The sequence below is a fragment of the Lathyrus oleraceus genome, chromosome 3 (assembly GCF_024323335.1).
Source record: "Lathyrus oleraceus cultivar Zhongwan6 chromosome 3, CAAS_Psat_ZW6_1.0, whole genome shotgun sequence".
Classification (NCBI taxonomy): Eukaryota; Viridiplantae; Streptophyta; class Magnoliopsida; order Fabales; family Fabaceae; genus Lathyrus; species Lathyrus oleraceus.
The window spans coordinates 12031445-12047234 of NC_066581.1; positions in this window are offsets into that span (position 1 = coordinate 12031445).

Genomic DNA, 15790 nt, shown 5'->3' on the forward strand with positions numbered 1-15790 from the left:
CTCTTTTGCCTAGACCGCCCTTTCGGGTTTTCAGTCCACCGGGATACCCTTTTTTGCCCAAGCCGCCCTTGTGGGGTTTTCGACTTGTCGGGTGTACAGTTTTTCTTTTATCCCTAATTTTTGCCCGAACCTCTTCTTTTTCTTTTGGTTCGCCGGGATGCCCATTTTTGCCTGGACTCTTTTATTCTTTTCGTCTAGCGGGTCTCTTTTACGAAGTATTTTTTAACTGCGTCCGCATTCACAGGGGATGGAAAATCTGCGTCATCCGTGGTTGTTGACAACAAAGCTCTGCCAGAAAAAACCTTCTTGACCATGAATGGACATTCATAACTGTATATCCACTTGCCCCTATGATCGTTGAGGAGGAAGGATCCTTTTCAACACCACCTCTCCTACGTGGGATGCACGAGGTCGCACCTTTCGGTTAAGAGCACGTTTCATTCACTGGGTACAACTGGCCCATGATAAGTAATTGCCAGTCTCTTTTTCTCAATCGGGCTCCCTTCATACCGAGTCCTTATCCACTCGGCCTTTTCTAATTTATCATTCGTCGGGATCTAGCCCTCAGTAAGTAATATCACTTCTATCCCATACACGAGTGAGCGCGGCGTTGCCCCAGTAAACGTACGCACCGAAGATCGATACCCAGGATACAAGCTTCGTATTCAGCCACCATTGTTGGTGCATTCAAATGTTATCCGGGCAACAAAAGGAATGTGGGATCTTTTTGGCGTAACCAAAACGACACTAACTCATCCACATTAACCTCCCCCCATCAGACATCAGAATCCGTTCGGATTCAGGGTCAGGCCCCTCCTCCGGGATCGGTTCCTCACAATCTTTCGATTTGAGCACCTCGAGATGTCCTCATCAGGGAACTCAAACTTCCTCGGTTGATAATCCTCAATGGGTTGCGGCGAGGTAGTCGGACAATACACTCCCCTCGATTGCTTTCTGAGAGGTGTACCGTATATCACAAATCAGTCAAACTCACTTTTTTACCATCTCGCAACCCGTCCGGTCAATGCTGACTTCTCAAACGCATACTTGATCCACTACGCCAAAAATGACTTTTAACAGCGCATCTTAGACAGCGCTTTTAAAAGAAAGCGCTGTCTAAGGTTAAAATTAAAATAAAACACGGAAAATGTTCCAAGAAAATAATGAAAGCGCTGTCTAAGGGGGGGTCTTAGACAGCGCTTTCTAAAAGCGCTGTCTAAGACCCCCCCTTAGACAGCGCTTTTAGAAAGCGCTTTTAAATATAGACTTTAGACAGCGCTTTTGATAAAGCGCTGTCTAAAGTCTTTAAATTAAAAAAAAAATTAAAACCAAAAGCGCTGTCTAAGGGGGGGTTTAGAAAGCGCTTTTGGAAAGCGCTGTCTAAGGCATACCTTAGAAAGCGCTTTCCACAAAAGCGCTGTCTAAGGTCTAATTAAAATAAAATTTCAGACCACAAAAGCGCTTTCGTTCTCTGTTCTTTTCTTTTCCCTCTTTTTCACTCACCCCACAAACTTCCGCCATTTCCTCTTCCCCTCAATCTCCATCAGCCATAACCTTCTTCTCAACTCACACAACATCACGCAGACACTCCAAAACACGACATCCCCATATCACCCTATTTTCCGAAAACCCTATTTTCCGCCTTCGAGGGTCCCTCCGCCGTCACCGAAACAGTCGACCGCCGCACTCGCCTCTCACCTCCGAACCTCCGCCGTCACCCAAACAATCGAAGGTTGCAGCGCAAGGAGATCACTTGAATACGGTACGTTCTGCTCTAATGCTCTTCCTCTTCTTCCATCTTTTGAAGTTGAATACGGTACGTTCTGCTCTAATGCTAACATAATGCTAACTTGTTAGATGTTAGTCAATATGGTTAAATAATTAGCTTGGCTTAGAATAGAGTTAGTTTAGTTATGCTTATGATGTTATCACAGTCGATTTCCATTGTCAATTACAATAAGAAAAATTAATGAACTCAGTGGGATTTCTGTCATAGAATGAAGTTAGAATGTTGGAGTGTTCTTGGATTTGTCAATGATGCTAACTGAGCTATTCTGTTAGTTAGCTAGCTTACTAGTTATGCAATGCCACAACGCCTGCTTGTTTGACTTTGGCTTGAACTGAAATGTTGGTGTTAAAAATGTGCTTGTTTGATTGTAATGCCATGAGTTCAAATAACTTGGATTGTTACTGCAATAGTTTCTTTCTTTTATACTTGTTGCACTTGTATGTTTTGCCTATGTTAATTGCTCTGCTTGAATGGACCCGTTGTTGTTTATTATAGCCTTGTAGGTGTGCAATTAGATCCATGGCTGAACGTATGTGTATGGGTTGGTGTTAGCATATGGCTGCCCTGTTTGAATCTACACTCAATGCTTGTGGTTTGTCCATTACCCTGTTGCAATCTTGATCAAATTTTTACTATCCACCACAACTGCCATTGTTAAGATGATTAATAGGGTTGTTACTGTAGGAAATGATTGTTAGCAATGCATTCATGCCCCCTTTTGAAATGGTGTTAATGGATTGCACGTGAATTGATGTATGCTGGTTGAAAAATATGTATTGCTTGGTCTTGTTATGTAAATTTGGTCTGCAACTGTCATAGAAGTAAAAGTATGTTATGTTAATGTGCACGAAGTTTGCCATGTAATGCTATGTACTAATGCTTTGGTGTACATGTTTCTTCATTGAAATTTATAATTATGATAATTATGGTTAACTGTTTGTTGAAAATGCTATGCTAATCGGTTAGTTGCTGGTGTTACAAATGCAATGTTTAATGATAGTTGGTGATTTGGGAGTTGTTAGTTTGTGTATGTATGTATATTGAATTGTGTATGTATATGTGTATGCAATTTGATAAGTAGGAAAACCATGGATAAAACATGGATCTGTGCCGATCGAATGACCAAAGAGTACGAGAGTGGGGTTGCGGAATTCGTTAAGTATGCTGTTCAACACGCTGAAAACCCCAGACGAATGCATTGTCCTTGCTTGCGTTGTTGTTATATTGGTAAGGTTGACGCACATGGATTGAAATCGCATTTGCTGAGGCATGGAATTGATCAAAGTTATCAGTGTTGGATATTTCATGGTGAGAAAATTAACGAGAATGTTGAATCGAGTGGAAAAAGTAATACGACCTATGCTTCATACGACAAAGACACGGAAACATACGATTGTGATCGAGTTGAAGAGATTGTAGAAGCACTGGAAGAAGATCTTCATGATTGTCCTGAAATGTTTGAGAGGATGGTAAGCGATGCAGAGAACCGTTGTACAAAGGTTGCACTAAATTCTCAAGACTTTCTGCGGTATTAAAGTTGTACAACTTAAAGGCGGGCAATGGATGGTCGGATAAAAGTTTCACAGAGTTGTTGGCCCTTATGAGAGAAATGCTACCGGATGATAATGTTCTTCCTAATCGAACCTATGAGGCAAAAAAAATGTTGTGCTCTATTGGCATGAGCTATGATAAGATACATGCTTGTCCTAACGATTGCATTTTGTTTCGTAACGAATATGCAATGTTAACTGAGTGCCCTAAATGCGGTTTGTCTCGATATAAGAAAAGATTATCTCCCGCAAAAGTCTTATGGTATTTTCCGATAATTCCGAGATTTAGGCGCATGTTTCGTAGTGAAACCGATGCAAGACATCTTACTTGGCATGCAGATGAAAGAATTATTGATGGAATGTATCGGCATCCGGCTGATTCACCACAGTGGTCGAAGATTGATAATGATTATCCTGAGTTTGGATCAGAAGCAAGAAACCTTCGATTGGCATTATCTACTGATGGAATGAACCCACATGGTCTTCAAAGTATCTCACATACCACATGGCCTGTGATTCTTATGATTTATAACCTACCTCCGTGGCTATGTATGAAGCGTAAGTACATGATGTTATCTATGTTAATCTCTGGGCCTAAACAACCAGGGAATGACATAGACGTATACTTGACACCTCTGATCGAAGATTTAAAGATTTTGTGGGAGAACGGTGTGGAGGTTTATGATGGATATAGGAAAGAAAGTTTCAATTTGAGGGCGATGTTGTTTGGCACAATTAATGATTTTCCAGCATACGGGAATCTATCTGGGTATAGCATTAAAGGTCAACGTGCGTGTCCTGTTTGTGAAGACGGAACCGATACGATTCGATTGGAACTTTGCCAGAAGAATGTGTTTCTCGGTCACCGTAGATTCTTACATTCTAAACATCACTACCGTGGGTGGAGAAAAGCATTCAATGGAGACACCGAACATCGTAGAGCTCCACCCGCATTGTCAGGTGAACAAGTTTTTGAAAAGGTGAAAGATGTGCGTACTGAGTTTGGCAAGCCTTTTGCACATAAGATTGTGAAAGGTGGGTGGAAGAAAAGGTCGATATTTTTTGAATTGCCATATTGGAAGTCTTTGTACGTGAGACATTTTCTCGATGTTATGCATATTGAAAAAAACGTATTTGAAAGTGTTATCGGTACATTACTCAATATAAAAGGCAAGTCTAAGGATGGCCTTAAAGCAAGGGAGGACATGTTAAAAATGGGAATGAGAACTGAATTAGCACCCGTGAAGAAAGGAAGACGAACATATCTACCACCTGCTGCTTTTACTTTATCTAGAAAGGAGAAAAAAATTTTGTGTAAGTCTCTGAGTGAAGTTAAGGTTCCAGAAGGATACTCATCTGATATCAGAAGACTTGTTTCTATGAAAGACCTCAAGTTGAAGAATTTGAAGACACATGATTGCCATGTTATAATGGAACATTTTCTACCGATAGGTATACGTTCTATTTTGCCAGAAAAAGTAAGAAGTGCCATAACTAAATTGTGTTTTTTCTTTAGGTCAATTTGTAGTAAGGTGATCGATCCCGAGATCTTACCAACACTACAAAAAGAGATTGTAATTACCCTGTGTGAGCTTGAAATGTATTTTCCTCCGTCTTTTTTTGACATAATGGTTCATTTAGTTGTTCATCTTGTGAAAGAGACACAGTTGTGTGGACCAGCTTATATGAGATGGATGTACCCTGCTGAACGGTATATGAAAATATTAAAAGGGTACGTGAAATCCCGAAGTCGACCAGAGGGTTGTATTGTTGAACGATACATTGTTGAAGAAGCTGTTGAGTTTTGTACTGAATATTTGTTTAACGTTCAATCGATTGGACTCCCCAGAGCTCAGATTTTCGACAAAATGGAAGGTAAAAAATTAATTGGGAATAAAATTGTGACAATATCAAGGGATGAACGGGATCAAGTTCATTTGTATGTTCTGCACAATAATAATGAGGTTGAGCCATATGTTGAAATGCACAAGGATGTACTCCGAAGGTTAAATCCGAACAGAAATGAAAATTGGATAGTTATAGAGCACAATCAAAGTTTCATACAATGGTTGAAGGATCATATTTATTTGAAGCGCTCTTCAGATCCTTCTTCGATAACAGAAAGGTTGAGATGTTTGGCATATGGTCCAAGTTTGCATGTGTTTTCTCATAGCGCATATTCAATTAATGGATACACATTTTATACCAAAGAACAAGATGATAAGAGTACTATGCAAAATAGTGGTGTCACCGTGCTAGCTGAAGCAATGCATATATCAAGTATGAAGGACTTAAACCCCAAATATGCAAATTTGTCATATTTTGGAGTTATTGAGCACATTTGGGTGTTTGATTACGAGAAGTTTCAGATTCCCATCTTTGGTTGCAAGTGGGTGAATAGTAGTGGCATACGAATGGATAAGTCTGGATTTTTGCAAGTTGATCTTACTATGGTGGGGTACAAAGATGAACCTTTTATTCTAGCATCTCAAGCTAAACAAGTGTTCTATGTGAATGACCCGAAGAGTACAAAATGGTCTATAGTGCTTTTCTCTAACAAAGTGACTGATGATAGCGGTGTCGATCAATGTGATATTGATGTTGAGAATGAGTCATGCATTAGACGGAATGAGTTGAATAGAAATGATGAAGTTGAGGATCTTATACCGGATGAGTCATATATAAGAAACGATCATAATGAGGGAATTTGGATCAATTCATCCGTACGCATTGCTAAGAAACAAGTGATTAATATTCCAACAAAGAAAAGAAAGAGATGTTAGTGACTTAGGTAAATTATCCATGGTTTCTTTATTTATTTTTTTCAATTGTTTTGATTATAAGTTATATGTGATAATGCATGATTTCATTATATTTTTGTTTTCAATTGCTTTGATTATAAGTTATATCTGATAATGCATGATTTCTTTATTTTTTTGTTTTCAATTGCTTTGATTATAAGTTATATTTGATATTTGATGGTTTCCTTGGTTTATTACAGGTTAGACATGGCTGATGACCAACAGGAGGAAGTTAGTAAAAAAGTATCCGCGGAAGAAGAAATTCGAAGAGGCATCACAGTAATGAGGAGGGTGGTCCAAGGAAGATCTCGAGGCATCATACTAGATGTCTGTTGGAACAACCAGGGACAGCTTATAGAACCTAATGGGCATACCTGAACTAGTTTTATCGGTGCACTAGTAAGGAATGAAATTCCCATTACATGTGATGATTGGAGAAACAAAGAGCTGAATGAGTCGAAAGAAAAAATTTGGAGTGAGATAAAGGTACAATCATTTGGCCCTTAATTATACGGTATCAATTATGTTTTTTCAATTACCGATACTAACTATCAATCTATATGTTTTTCTTAGCGATGTTTTAACATCGAAGAAGAAAGAAGAGGTTTTTGTATGAAATTGGCCGGAAAGCTTCTAAGAGGGTTTCGAACATTTTTATCATCCAAGTTTCTTAAGGATGCGGATGGTAATTTTGTGGATGCGGAGCTTCCTAAAAAATATGAAAGTTTGATATCGGCTGAAGAATGGGAAGCTTTCAAATCCAAAAGACAAGACCCGGTTTTTCAAAGAATAAGTGCTACAAATCGGGAAAGAGCATCAAGTCCCGCATATCCGTACCGAAAAGGACGTGTCGGATATGGACGCTTAGAACAATCCATGGTAAGTATTTATAAATTGCGATAACAAATTTGTTCATCATATATTAGTTTTATCTGATCAAATTGTATGACTTAATGTGTAGCTGCAGAAGGAGGAAAGTTCAGACACATCTCTTCCTGCACATGTTTTGTGGAAGGAAGCCCGTGTGGGCAAATCTGGAGTTCCTCAAGAAGAAGTTTTACACGTATACCAAAAATGTGTAAGTATAACATTTTTTCATTAATTGAATAACATTTTTATACACAAATATTTGACAAGTATATGGTATTCATCTGATTTTTCAGGAGGAGCTATCTCAGTCTTTATCTCCCAATGATACTAAGGGCATACTTAGTCGGGCATTGGATGTCCCTGAGTATTCTGGTCGGGTGAGGGGTAAGGGATTTGGAGTCACTCCGACCTCCCTGAATATTAAAAAAGGAAAGGCTCCTAGTAATCGGGAGCTTCATGCAAGACTGGAAGCCATGCAAGCTGAGCTTGATGCATTGAGGAGAGAAAGAGAGGCTAGCGCCTCAACAGTATACAGAGATGCTTCGGACAAAAACAGTATCAACTGTACCTTTCAGCCGAACATTCCAGAGGTAATTACATATATTGTCTTAAGTTGAACTATTTGCTTAAATTATGTATTTGACATATATACACATTAACGATTTCTTGTTATTATTGGTTTTAGGGCATTTCCCATTGTCAGCTGTATTTGTCGTCACCATACTATCGGATGGTTGGCAAGGGAAAAGTGCATAACGTTAGCGGAGTATTACTCCACACTAGAGAGCTCCCTGCTGGATGTTTGAAGGTATCAGTTGATATTGCAGTTGAGCCGAATGCAGCATTACCATATCCTAGCGATGATTCGGATGCAACAACGGTGCACGAAGCAGTAGGTTCGTTTGTTGCATGGCCGACAAACCTCATATGCGTAGGATATAAGGTATGCTTAAAACTTATGTTAACTTTAATTGTATATTCAAAGTTTAAAATTTATGCTTAAAATTTTACTTACATATTTTCCTTGGTTATGTTAAATAGACTCCCACAAAATCCAAATCAAAAGATAATGCGATTCCACGGCATACCGAGTCCACGGTTTCAAGAAAAGAGGTAATATACAATTATATGACATATATTCATGGAAGTTGTTACATTCTTAATTTGATCTAACTATTTATATGACATGTAGCTTCAAGAAAATGAGGTTAGCAATGCCTCCGCACAACAAAAAAAGGAGGTTAGCAACGCCTCCGCACCGGTAAAAAGTTCTGGTGCTAAGAAGACCGTAGCTAGGAAAAAACCTACCACCAAGTATAGGTCGTGCCTCAGGACATTTATAGAGATGACCGATATACCGACCGAAGGTGTTCGGAATGTACATATGGAGGTAGGGATTTTCGGCTTTGATTACGACCAAATGATTGGTAATGAAGATTTCATGCAAGTTTTTGGTCATGAAGAAATCGGCGTCAACGTTGTCAATACATATATTAGGTAAATCCGGTCTACTTTGTTTTATTAATTAAACAACTTATGTTAATGATGTTTACTTTATGTTAATCCGGTTTACTTTATGTTTCAAAAGAGGTGTTAATGATGTTTTTATATTAGGTTTTTGTATGACAAAATGATGCGCCCCAATGGTTTGGACGTGTCATTCGGATTCTTAGCACCCGCGACCGTCAACTTAGGTTTAATCTTAAGTAGACCGCATACCGTGACGGAGTACGTTCTTCGGATCCTCAATGACAATAAAGATGCGGAGAAGTTGTTTTTTATACCGTTTAATACCGGGTTAGCATTTCATTCTAAATTCATCTATTATAATTATTTTCCAAGTTACCATCTAACATTTGCCTAATCATTACAGTGGACATTGGTTGTTGCTTGCAATCAATCCTATCCGAGAAATTATGTATTATCTTGACTCGTTAGGAAATGATTGGACAACATACCCGGATATGAAGGCCCTAATTGACACGTAAGTGAGAATGTTCAAAATTTTTCTTAGTTTATGTGAATTGTTCTAATTGCTTCATTTTTATTTTATTAGCGTCCTACAAGCTTTTCGGGCCCAACGAGATATCCAAACCTCAAGGAGGGGCGCCAACTCCATTACATGGATTAAAGTGGCGGTATATTTTTAATTACCACATTTTTTATTATATTAGTGATGACACTTGATAAAACTTAGGATTTATAATCCATATTTTTTTTTTCATATGTAGTGTCCTCAACAACGTAATCAAATAGATTGCGGGTATTTCATGTTGAGGTTTATGCGAGATACTCTTGCTTCGGGCCGATTAATGATTCCCACCGATGTATGTATTTCTAACTTATGAGTTATTTTTATATTTACATATATCTCATATAATTAAATAGTTGGAATTAATTCAAAATATGTTATATTATTATGTAGTACTTTGAGGAATTCAAGTGTGCATTTTATACAAAGGATCAAGTGGACGAAATCAAAGAGGAGTGGTGTCAATTCATGATAGAGCTCAATGTTTTTTCATAAATTTGTGTAATTAATGTGTACATTTGTAGTATATGTAATGACTTGTAAATGTGTACATAAATTTGTATATATTTTGATACATTTAAGCCAAAATTGGTTTGAATTGGTATATATATATATTTGTTAGCCAAAAATTGGTAGAAAAAAGGCCAAAATGGCATGTATAAAATGTGATAATTGTCTGTCAAAATCTGGTTGAAAACAGGTACAAATTCTGGTTTATAAACCTGGAAAAAATGTGGTTTAAAACAAAAGCTTCAAAAAATTTCGTATACATTAGACAGCGCTTTTGTAAAAAGCGCTGTCTAAGGGGGGGATTAGAAAGCGCTTTAGGAAAAAGCGCTGTCTAAGGGGGGGGGGGGGGGCTTAGACAGCGCTTTTTGAAAAGCGCTGTCTAAGGTATACCTAAAAAAATTAAAATAGGAGGGACTTAGAAAGCGCTTTTGGCAAAAGCACTGTCTAAGGGGGGGGGGGGGGGGGGGGGGCTTAGACAACGCTTTTTGAAAAGCGCTGTCTAAGCCCCCCCCCCCCCCCCCTTAGACAGCGCTTTGGCCAAAAGCGCTGTCTAAGGTATACCTAAAAAAATGAAAATAGGAGGGTCTTAGAAAGCGCTTTTGGCCAAAGCGCTGTCTAAGGGGGGGCTTAGACAACGCTTTTAAGATTTAAAAAAGCGCTGTCTAAACCTTTAGCAGCGGAGGTTTAGACAGCGCTTTAAAGCGCTGTCTAAGGCTAAAAAAAGCGTTGTCTAAGGTCTTGTTTGTTGTAGTGATCGGATCCATCTTGGACATCAACAAAGTGGTATGAACCAGCATATATTGTCTCAGTCGGCGAGCAGCCTATGCCAAAGTACAACAAGTTTTCTCGAGCAGTGAATGTATTGTTTCACAGTCGATAAACTTTTTGCTAAGGTAAATTGCATGCTCTTTTCGACCATACTCGTCATGCTGACCCACTACACACCTCACAGACCCCTCGAGGGCTGTCAAGTACCAGATTAACAGTTGTTCCTTCCATGGGAGGCATCAGAATCAGAGGTTCCTGCAACTTATTCTTTTGTCTTTCAATGCCCCTTGGCAATCATTATCCACCTGACCGTTTGATCTCTTTTTTTCGGTTTAGGCATTTCTGGTATCGCTTTTTTCCTTTTTTTTCTTTTCTTTCTTTCTTTTTTTTTTTGTAGGATCAACCTCAATTCCTCTTATTCGCTCACAATAAGCCTCGACAACTTACCGGACAACACTCCACAAGTGCACTGATTCGGACTCAACCTCAGTCTGAGTTGTCTCAACCGGTCAAACAACTTGCCCTGGATCCACCAGATGCCCCTCTTCTGCTTGGGACTTTGTTATCATGTCATCAACATAGCATTTGATTCCACGATGAATCATATCATGAAACAAAGTTACCATGGCTCTTTGATACATGGCACGGGCGTTCTGCTTCACTAGAGGATAGTCTTCTCTCAATGGTAGCTTGTGCACAACGACATCGGTATCCGACCCTGGCATATCCTGATACGACCAGGCGAAGATATCAACATGCTCTTTCAATAGGGCTACCATTATGATCACAACTCGCCTCTGAAGCGGCCCCAACTTTCACTTCCTTTCTGACCTCGGCGGTGCCTGGGTTAACAATTGAATCGCTCCTCGTGCGGTTGAATCACCTCCTCCTCTTATTTCAACAACCTGGCTAATTCCAGCAGATCACAATCTTCTTCGCCTTCTTCTTTGGTCATGATAGAGCGGATTGTCGAAGTCATACAAAGGTGTAACCGAATTGTTATCAATGAGATCAGGAGGATAGTCACTTTTGAGGTCGGAACAAGATAAATCAAAAGGAAAGAAAAAATGAAAATAAACATTGCCATTTTTATTACTTTTTAAACTGCAAAAATAAATGAAAAACAGGGAACACCGCTTTTAATCACAAAAACATCCATTTATTACTGATGCAAAATGTTGCAAAATGAAACACATGAGATGGCCCTTACAATGGACCATTACGCTTCGGGCAAAACGTATGGCTTTCATGCAAACAGAATTGAAATACATAAATACTACTCTTCATGATGAGTGACAGTGATGATCTTTGAGGCCTTCCAGTTCCTTGGTACGCACGATTTTATCCACGACTCAAGCTCACGGTCACTGTCGATCTCTTCACCCACTGTACAGGCGTGACCTGGATCCAGCATTTCGGCACTGACGAATGTGAACGGTTGACGACGTCCTCTGTTTTGTCTAGACGACTCTTGATCTGGATGATAGCCAACCCCGAACATATATGTTTTCACCACAATGTTTATGATCTTTCCCCAACCTAGGGCTTCTCCGTTCTTCACCACTTCCATGGCCTGTTTGTAAGAAGAAATGGACAGCTTCTTCTCTTTCTCAGCAAGAATGGCGTTCTCTACCTTGACGGTTTCAACTGCCTGACTTGGTGTTTCGAATTTTTCACCGTCCATTTCTACTTCCATCATTCTCTGGATCGTTTCCCCCATCACTACACACCCATTTGTGGCGACGGCCGCACAACAGTTATCAACACTAGGGAAAGCTTCTCTCTTCATCAGATGTTTTGGGACCATAGACATTGAAGTTTTTAACTGATCCCCCTCAGTCACCTCTGTTTCTCTCCTGTCCTTTGACATCACCTTCACCCCCACGGGACCTGGCACGGGGTTAGCGTTAACATTCAGTGTTGGCGCCAAACTGATGGCCTTAGAATCCACCATATCTTGGACGACATGCTTAAAAGCTCTACAACCCTCAATGTTATGTCCTGGTGCCCCAGAAAGGAACTCGCACCTGGCGTCCTTATCGTAGTTTGCAGGCCTCCGATGCAGTTCTACAGGAACCAATATCCTTGGCCGAACTAACCCAAGATCCCTCAACCTCTTGAACAGAAGGGTATAAGTCACGGGTGGCTTATCAAATTGACGATCCGTCGTCCCCTTCTTCACTTGGCCCTTAGCTTTCTGTGCCTTCTGTTGAGGTGGAGGTTGTTGCTGTTGCACAGGTGGATTACCAACAGGAGTGGTTACAGTGGTAGCAGAAGGGTGGTAACGATCCTTACCGCGTTCTTTCTCGGCTTGCACACCACTTGACTCAACCTCCTTCTCGGGCTGACCATTGCCAAAGGGCTTCTTTACTACGGATGACGGAGCCTTTCCCTGAACTTTATCTGTTACCAGCCATTTTTCAATCCTCTCCAACCTCTCATCAATTGCTTTCTGCCCCAAGGCGAGCCCCTGCACAACTTTGAACAGCTCTCTCATCATCTCTTTCAATTCGAGAATGTCGGCGTTGGGTGGATCCATCAGCCCGAGTTTGTTGAGTCTGGAAGGACGTCAGAGCGGGAGAGCTATGTGCACTAGTTAGATATTGACACCTACAAAACAGAAAACAGGTTAATATGACTCACACATGCAATGTCTATCCGTATGAGGAATGTCCTTTGATTCTGGCTTCCTTGAGACGGATAATAATTTGACAAGAACATTCTGTAACATCAGGATGTCTCTCGACCAGAATCTCAATCAAAAAATGGACCCTGAGTACGGATAGACATGGGTTAAATGCAGATGGATGCGAAATGGGAATGATGCAAATGCATGCAGGCAGGTCATTGTGCCATCTTCCAAGTCAACTGAGGATCAACTGTACTTGACCGGTCTCTGAACTGATAACAATCATCTGAGGGCCCGAGTAACCATAAATCCAACTTGGGAAGTTCCGAAATAAACGGAACCGAGGAATATATCACTATCATCACAAGAGATCCGCTGAACGGATGACCACCAGATCCTCTGAACAAGTATCTTCAAATTCAACCCAGGGATCCGAAATAAACGGAACCCGCTGATAGATATCACGGACAGAACTCCGGCGTCAGAGATAGATATCCATAAGTCCAACTGAACCATAGTCACCATCAGATCAAGAGTCACCAACGGTACCTGTAATGATTCATTCCCTCCCCACTCACGGGTGTCATCTAGGCCAGGGTAAGGTCAAGAGAAACGCAGGATAAACAACCCTTTCAAGAATATCATCCTGTACACACCCGATGTATGCACCGATAATACCCCATCAGAGTCTGAACTGCTCGTGATATCATGTTCCGCTAAGTGGCGCAATACCACCCGCTTCCCATGAATCACTCTATTCCTAGGTGTCCTAGAGTTCACTCATAGCTTGGGTATTGGGCCTTTTACCTCTTGTAACTCCCACCCCACAGAGAGACAGACACACAACCAGCATAATGAAGATATGATGCATGCAAACATAAATGCAAACATAAATGTAAACATAAATGATCACATCATAATCATAAATGCAATAAATAAAGCAGTAAAACCAACCAAACCCTATCCTACAGAGCGCTAGGACTGACTCGCTTAGGGAAGATGGACCAGCAAGAGGTCAACTTCTCTTAATCCCCAACAGAGTCGCCAGCTGTCGCATTACGCGAAAAACCGGTGGGAAAAAGAAACAACAGAGTCGCCACCGTGCGTTATTTATCCCAAAGGCGGGAAAGGAAACGCTCGAAGTAAACCTGGAAAGGACATGGTTTCGTGACCAGAGATAGATGGGATCGGGAGTCGGTTATGCGAAGGGAAGGTATTAGCACCCCTACGCATCCGTCGTACTCGACGGGATCCACGCTCAGAAAGAATAGAAGAAAGGTTGCTGAAGACTGCTCAAACACTGCACAAGGCTAGAAACAAACACAGAAAGAAAGACGGAAGAAACGGGACTCGGCAGCATATCGCACCCTAGGCCTACGTAGTCCGTCAGACACAGACATCAGAGTCGACGTAGTTCGGGAACAGGGGAAACGTGCTCGCTAGGATGTCGCATCCTATGCATACGTATCTTCTCTAACCAGAGAAAGAATCAGAGCACTCGTAGCTCGGCTAACGCACGCCAAACAAAACCCACACAGGAAACCGACTGCCAATCGCTGGACTTACGTCAGACTCCACACAAACAGGAAAACATGGAAACCGAATGCCAATCGCTGGACTTACATCAGACTCCGAACCGACAAACACACACAGGAAACCAACTGCCAATCGCTGGACTTATGTCGGACTCCAACAACCAAACAAGACACAGGAAACCAACTGCCAATCGCTGGACTTATGTCGGACTCCAACACAACACAAAGGGTTGAAAAAGAAAAAGGGCGCCCGGAGAGATCAGCTCATCTCCTGCCTACGTACCTCATCTGGTATGAGGATCAGGGCGACGTAGTTCCCCTAAACAGGGAAGGAACTTCTAACCTAACCAGAGACAAAGGGGATAACAAGCTACTAGGGAGACTACGACTCGAGCGTAGAAGTTGTCATGCATACGATCCCTATGTTGAGGTTTCTATCCTAACTTGCGCAGGAAGCAAGCTATCCTAAACAACACAATCAAGTAAGTACAAGCACAATAAAGCAAGCACACACACTATATGCAAACAATTGGCTCACACAAGGCTAGGCTGTAGAAACAAGCCAACTGGAATGGGGTGTTTTTAGCTCTTAACCCTAACATTGAGAGTTAGGGTGAAGCAGATGAAATAGGAAGTGAGGGTAATACCTCACAGCTCTTATCCCTGGCCTGGGAGAGCATGAATCAAATAGAAAGTGTGGGAGTCCAAAATGTAGGAACTCTTCTCCACAGATGACTGACACATCAAGATCTTGAGTTCTTATTCACAATGCATCAACACATGGTGTGTGAGCAAAGTGAATGACACAACTGAATAGCAGGGGATGGATTGCACATCCCTTTTATCTGCCAATTGCCTCTTAAGAGGTCTTTACCTGCTTGGCACAAAATTAAACAAACACAAGCATTGCCTCTTAAGGAGGGCTTCAGACAGGTGCCTGCCAAAGTAACATGACAGGTCTTCCAGACTACATGAAGATCAAGGGATTATAACTCAGTGGTATGCCAACCACAAGCAAGCAAAGCAAAGTTCAAATGAACTTAAAGCAACTTAGGTACCTGTGGAAACAGCTAAACCAATCAATACAAAATCCAGACAAGCAATCAATAGTCAATATTCAACAGACAACCCAATATGCAATACATAAGCCATAAACACAAGCGAATTGTCCTCAAAGCCTACAAAACAAGCAAGTGTTAGCCAACAACAACAAATGATCAAGCTCAAATGAAGGAGCAACATCAATCAAGGAGATGCACACTTGAACCTGAAATCACAACTCAAATGTAAGTAACAAACCACTAGG